The sequence below is a fragment of the Gavialis gangeticus genome, unplaced genomic scaffold (assembly GCF_001723915.1).
Source record: "Gavialis gangeticus isolate Ggan-Ray unplaced genomic scaffold, GavGan_comp1, whole genome shotgun sequence".
In the NCBI taxonomy this organism is placed as follows: Eukaryota; Metazoa; Chordata; order Crocodylia; family Gavialidae; genus Gavialis; species Gavialis gangeticus.
In genome coordinates, this window is record NW_017729000.1 from 16,558,602 (window position 1) to 16,564,826 (window position 6,225).

The window sequence follows — 6,225 nt, forward strand, 5'->3', positions numbered from 1 at the left end:
GCACTTCAGGAGGGATGTGGACAACATGGACAGGGTCCAGAGGAGGCCACTCGCATGATCAGGGGACAGCAGGGCAGGCCCTATGAGGAGAGGCTACGGGACCTGAACCTGTTCAGCCTGCACGAGAAAAGGCTGCGGGGGGATCTAGTGGCCTGTTACAAACTAGTCAGAGGGGACCAGCAGGCATTGGAGGAGTCCCTGTTCCCCTGAGCACTGCCAGGAGTGACTAGAAATAACAGTCACAAGCTGGCAGAGGGTAGATTTAGGCTAGGTATCAGGAGGCGCGACTTCACTGTCAGGGTGGCTAGGATCTGGAACCAACTTCCAAGAGAAGTGGTGCTGGCTCCTACCCTGGGGGTCTTTAAGAGGAGGTTAGACGTACACCTTGCCGGGGTCGTTTGACCCCGGTACTCTTTCCTGCCATGGCAGGGGGTCGGACTTGATGATCTGCTCAGGTCCCTTCTGACCCTATCAACTATGAAACTATCTTCACTGAAGTGAGGTTATTTGGGGCTAATGCTTTGTTTGGATTGGTATGAAGTAGATGCAGCTGTATGAATAGTTAGCTTTTACTTGACTTGGAGCCCTTGGATTTCCTCTGAAGTTCATACTTTGAAGCTATGCACTGTACGGTTGCTTCTGCGATGTAGGGTAGGATATAAGTAGCTGAAGGCATCCAGAAGTCTTAGTTCTGTGTTTGATAGTCGAGCTGAAACTCCAGTGATTCTTCTCTTGCTGTCTCTTGATCCATCTCTCTTTTTTTTTTTTGGTAGTTAGTGCTATTTTCAAACTCCTAAAAGATCATTATGGACAAGACAGCTCTCTGCACTCTCATGAATATATAGCGGCTGGTGCAGACTTGTTTGCCATGCCACCCCTTCAGGGTTACAGCTCTGCAAGCCAGTAGCTGTGTGATAGCGCATCTTTGTCTGTGGGTGTTGGAGGAATAGCAGGTACAGTTACAGCTTCCTCTTTCCTGCCTATTGCCAGATGTAGAGGAGAATCAGAAGTGGATAAGGGACACTGAGGACAAGACTGACAAGCTGCGTAAGGAAGGACTTTTCTTGGAACAGTGTCACTCCATGCAGTGCTGGGCTCAAGAAATAATCATGGGCCTTTGAGACAGGAATGTGCTGTAGGTCTTGGATGACTGGCAGTAGCTGCAGAACTTCAGACTGACCAAAGATGCTTTCCTGAATGTCTCCACAGGGTTTGCCCCAAAGCCGCTTGGTTGTGTCCCACTTTGGCTGTGTCAGTATGAACTCCATGCAGGGTCTAGCGATAGCCCCTGCTTTCAAATGGCTCTGGTGTGGGAGAAAGGGGGAAGAGGGTAAACAACAGAAGAGCTCATGTCCTGTGCTCCGTTGCCTCAGGAAAGCAAAGGCACTGTCTGGCCAGATCTCACCCTGATCAGTTGGTGAGCTCAGCACTCACCACCCAGCACTCAGGTCCCAGCAGGGACCTGTGCTGCCTAGGCTGTGTGCCTGGCACAGCTGAAGTTGGGGGGCTGCTCCCCCCCCACTCCATTCCTGGATCTGCTGTTGGATAGGAGCAGCGGTTTGGGGCATCTTGCTAGGTACGCCAGTGTAGATCCAGCTTTTTTTGCAACTGGATTTACGTCAGTGTGAATCTCCCTTTTGTTTCCCAGAAGAGACAGAGGGTCATGAGCTCTTTAATAACAGATCTGGTTAAAATCTCAGTTTTCTGTTTCACCTGTAAGACGGCATTTGCTGCAGTACCAGGCCCATTAACACTGGGGTTAGACACGGATTCAGTCGCTTGGGGAAAACCTGTAGCTGACTGCCGCTTTCTGCAGTTCCTGGACTTTCCTTGCAGCAGTTCTCTTGACACTGACTCTTAGCTTCTATGACAAATTCACAACCCATGCAAGTATGTTTTCAGGCTTAGAAAAAGGCTAAGGGACACCTACAGCCTTCATACAAAGCACCTGCTTTGTATAGCACTCATGTTCTCCTGTGACTAGGAACTGGAAAAATGAATCAGTCCTTATCAATTTACATTGGTGTGCACTAGCATTGTCATTTAAGAAGATCTGGGCTCCAATCCTGCTTTTCTCTTGGGCCTTAATTCTGACTTATTGCTGCTGCAGCTGAACCTACTAGAATTTCATAGGCACAAAATTGGTGCCAGTGTCAGTACTGAAAGCAGAAATTAATTTCCTGGTCACTTGGGCTAGGGACAGACATTAAGCCTGAATTGATTCAATCTTTAACTTGGCTAGGCTGAACTGGTTTGCAAGTGCAGACATTCCCTCTTAACTGAGAAAATGCAGGCACATGCCTGCAGTGGCTCAGGCTAGAAGTCAGGGGGCACTAGAGCAGCCCTCCCTTCCCTTCCATAGTGTTGTGCTGAGGAGGGGTGTGGCCAGGCCCCAGCAGGATGTTCTGATAAGGGAGGGGTGTCCCCCCATCCCCCTCCCAAGCTGTTCTTGACCAGTGAGGGAGCCAGGAGGGAGTTGGAAAAAGTTGTTTAAGAACTGCTTGAACGAATGAGAGAGGCTTTTGTTTTCTTGATGGGCTGCTAAATGCTGTGTGATCAAGGGACGGATGGAGGGACATTACCAGCTGACCTGTTGATTGGCTTACACAAGCATAAGCGGACACTGTCCTGTCTGCCTTACACAGACACCTCTCAGCATTAGCTAGCGTACCACATGCTGACTATGGTCTGTGCTGTGAGAGAGGGATGGGTGGAGAATCCCTGCTTGAGCAGGGAGTGGTGAGGGAGGGGTAGGACAGGGAGAAGCCAGGCAGATGCTGTCGTGCCTGGAGTCTCTGCTGGAGCTCTGGCCAGGGAGCAGAGGGTGGGGCCAGCCCAGCTCTCTGGAGCAGACAGCCCAGCCCAGCCTAGGGCTGCAAAGCATCTGGGATGCTGGGGGACTGTGGTTTAACTTAAACCAAGAAGGGGTTTGGGACAGACATTGCATAATCTGGTTTGACCCAAATCAGTTAAACCTGGTTGAATGTAGTATATCTGGTTTCAGCCATTTTGAAACTGGTTTATGTGCACCGAATGTCTGTTCTGTTACAGGCTTAAACCAGTTTCTGATCACTTAAACTAGCTTATGTGTAACGTATGTCCCTAGCCTTATGGACATTTGTCCCCCAAACCACAGCCTCTTACACAGTTGGCCATTGCTTGCCAACGAGGACCTTGCACTGCAGTAGCAGAAGTTGTTGCAGGTCAGGTTGGAGTTGTGTGCCTATATCTGTGTGGGTTTGTTTTCACTATCAATGTAGCAGAAGGTGTGCATGTTTGTGGTTTGCATAGTAGGCCTGTGTGAAGCAGAAAGTATTCGCTTTGGATTTGGATTCTGATTCAGAGGGACAGTGACTCAATTTGGTGATTCAAATTACTGACCTGATTTGATTAGGTCCAATCTGAAGATATTTGGCACCAAATCTTATTTGGCTCTAGAACATACAGGCAGGCAGGCAGTGCTGGTGGAAACAGCTGGATGAGCCCCAGCTTGAACCGGCAGGCCCAGGAGAAGCTCCTGGCTGCCCTGCCTCCGGGGCAAGGCAGGCAGTGATGGCAGCCACAGGAGCTGGGGGATCGAACCAGGAGCTGGGGGAAAGCATCTGTTCATTCCCTCAATTCCTGGTTTGATTCCCCCAGACCCTGCAGCTTCTCCTGGGGCTGCCAGCACTGTCTGCCTTGCCCCAGTGTGGGGGCAGCTGGGGGAGCAGCTGGTTGAGCTGCGGTTTGAGCTGGCAGCCCTGGGAAAGGCTGCAGGAGCTGGGGGATCAAACTGGGAGCTGTGGGGAAGCCCCTGTTCATTCCCTCATCTCCCTGATCATTCCCCCAAGCCCCCACAGCTTCTCCTGGGGCTGCCAGCACTGCCTGCCTTACCCCGGTGCGGGGGCAGTGGGGGGAGCGGCCAGACGAGCTGTGGCTTCTCTTGGGGCTGTGGGCCCAAGCTGGGGCTTGTCCGGCTGCTCCTGCCAGCATTGCCCAGTGCCTGCCTGTACAGTCCATGTCAGAATTGCTCTGAATCGATTTTTGGCGGCTTTCGATTCAGAAAGATTAATGGGTCTCCCGATCTTGATTTGGAGATTCAGCTGCTGAATTGGGCCAAATCTCCTCCGAATTCAATTGGCTACTGAAGCTTCGCACAGCCCTGTTGCATAGCCTACCTGTCTCTGTACATCAGACTCTTGGGAATTTTCTTCATAGTGAAGATATTTCTAGGCTTTTCTATTCTCCTTCTAGAATTGCAAATATCTTCATAGGTTCCTAAATATTGTGAATAAATAAATAGTTCAGAATTTTCTTTTCCCAAAGGACACTTTAGTGTTTCAACTCTATTTTATCCTTTTCTTTGCTGTTAACCTGCCTCCATATTTTCTTTGAACTCTAGGTGGTTGTGTGGCCCCTGCAATGTGGAGGAGAAGTGAAAGCCAGTCTGTGTTACTGGTCACAAATTAGCAACTAGCTTTACATTTGAAGAAGCTTTTTCATGTTTGGTCATTTGCAGGAGTTGGGATATAAATCACTAATTTAAACACCAGTTATAATTTCACAGGATTACAGGCAAGGGAAAATCTACTTCCTACCCAGGATCTCTCACGCTTCACTTTCGCCACCTACACAAACAATATGCATCCTCAAAGCTGGGGCTGAGATTCTCTTTTGTGTTTCTCTGGCAAAACTGTAGTATAGTAATTGAAGCCCATATGCAACGCTTTCTACGCACAGCCCACACTGAGTCTTTTAATTAGAGTGCAACTGGTCAGAGAAGTACTGTCAAATAGCTCCCAGTCTGGTCTGTTGTATCTGCAAGGTCTCAGACCAGAAGGCATAATAAAAGCTTAAAACCCCATCTGTTGGACTGACTTGTTCAAGGTATGAATTTTGGGTAGTGTGTCTGGTTTTTCACAGTTCTCGTCAAAGTATTTGTTCCAGCACATTAATGAGTAGTGTATGTTGGGGCTCTTCTCAAATAAAAGGATGAAGATGGGGTATGGAGACGGGGGGAGATTTTCCTGAAAACAAGGACAGATAGGTTTTCTAAACTGATCTGGATAATTTGGAGATTGATCCGTTAGGGGTCCATGGAATTTGTTGGGGCTTAGTGTGTCTTAGGATTAGACCCTTTGTGCATTATTGTTATTTCCATGCTTTTAAACTTTGGAGAGAAAAAAGTGGGTTAATGAATTAAAAGGCAAGCAAAGTACTTTCTTAGTGGAAGCTAGGTACCATGACAACATGTAAAAACATGGGATGCAGGTAAGGCATTTATATTATTTTTTAACACTGCTTTTAATCCACCTCAAACAGACTGGCATCGACTCCGCTAGGCTGAGAAAAAAGCAATATTTCTGACTGTGTGGTGATTTGAATGGTGGAAGGGGCAAGGATACAATTTTAACCCAGAAGAGGGGAGGTTTGGAGATAGCAGCTTCTTGGTTCAGGTGGAGAGAAAAGATGCACTCCTTGATAGTGTTGTAACTGCCCTGATCAAATCAAAGGGGGAAAGAGAGAAACTGTGACCAGGCAAATATCAGGACTTTGTCATATTTATATTTCAGCTTTAGGGCACCTGAGAGTATAAGATAATATTCACAATCTTATTCCCTCTTGAGGCAAGCAATCACTTGTGCTTCTTGGCATCCCGGCTGTGATATACGGAGCCCTCTTTGAGCTGAAGAACAGTTTTTAAGAGAACTGGGATCTGTCACTATCCCTCCCCCGTCCCCAGGATCTCTCTTACTTTTGATTAGTGCAAATCTTTTAATTCTTCCAGATGTCTTTATTAAAAAAAAATTAGCTGCTATAAATGGCATTTTTACAGTTGCTGGCATTTCTCACTGACATATGTACATGTAATTAGGTTAATAGCACTTGTTTGATACTGGTACAGAATATGAATTTAGGATGGTTCACACATGTCAGAATGTAAAGCAGTGTTGTTGTACGAAGAGAGCGGCTGCACCTGCAAGTGATCTAGTTTACATGGGAAAGTTACATGGCATTGATTAGCCACAAACTGACATTGAGATTACCGACAACAGTTTGAACAAGTTAAAATGGTATCATGTGTCCCTTTCCCCACCCAGTAAAGAGCTGGAGATCTGCACTGCAGATTGTAGAACTGAAATAAATCCTGTAGTTTACATTGGCTGTTGATTGATTATTTATTTGCCTTTTCTGTTGCAAGACCCAGGAAAGGCATCTGAAGAATGTCATCTCTGGGAAATCTGC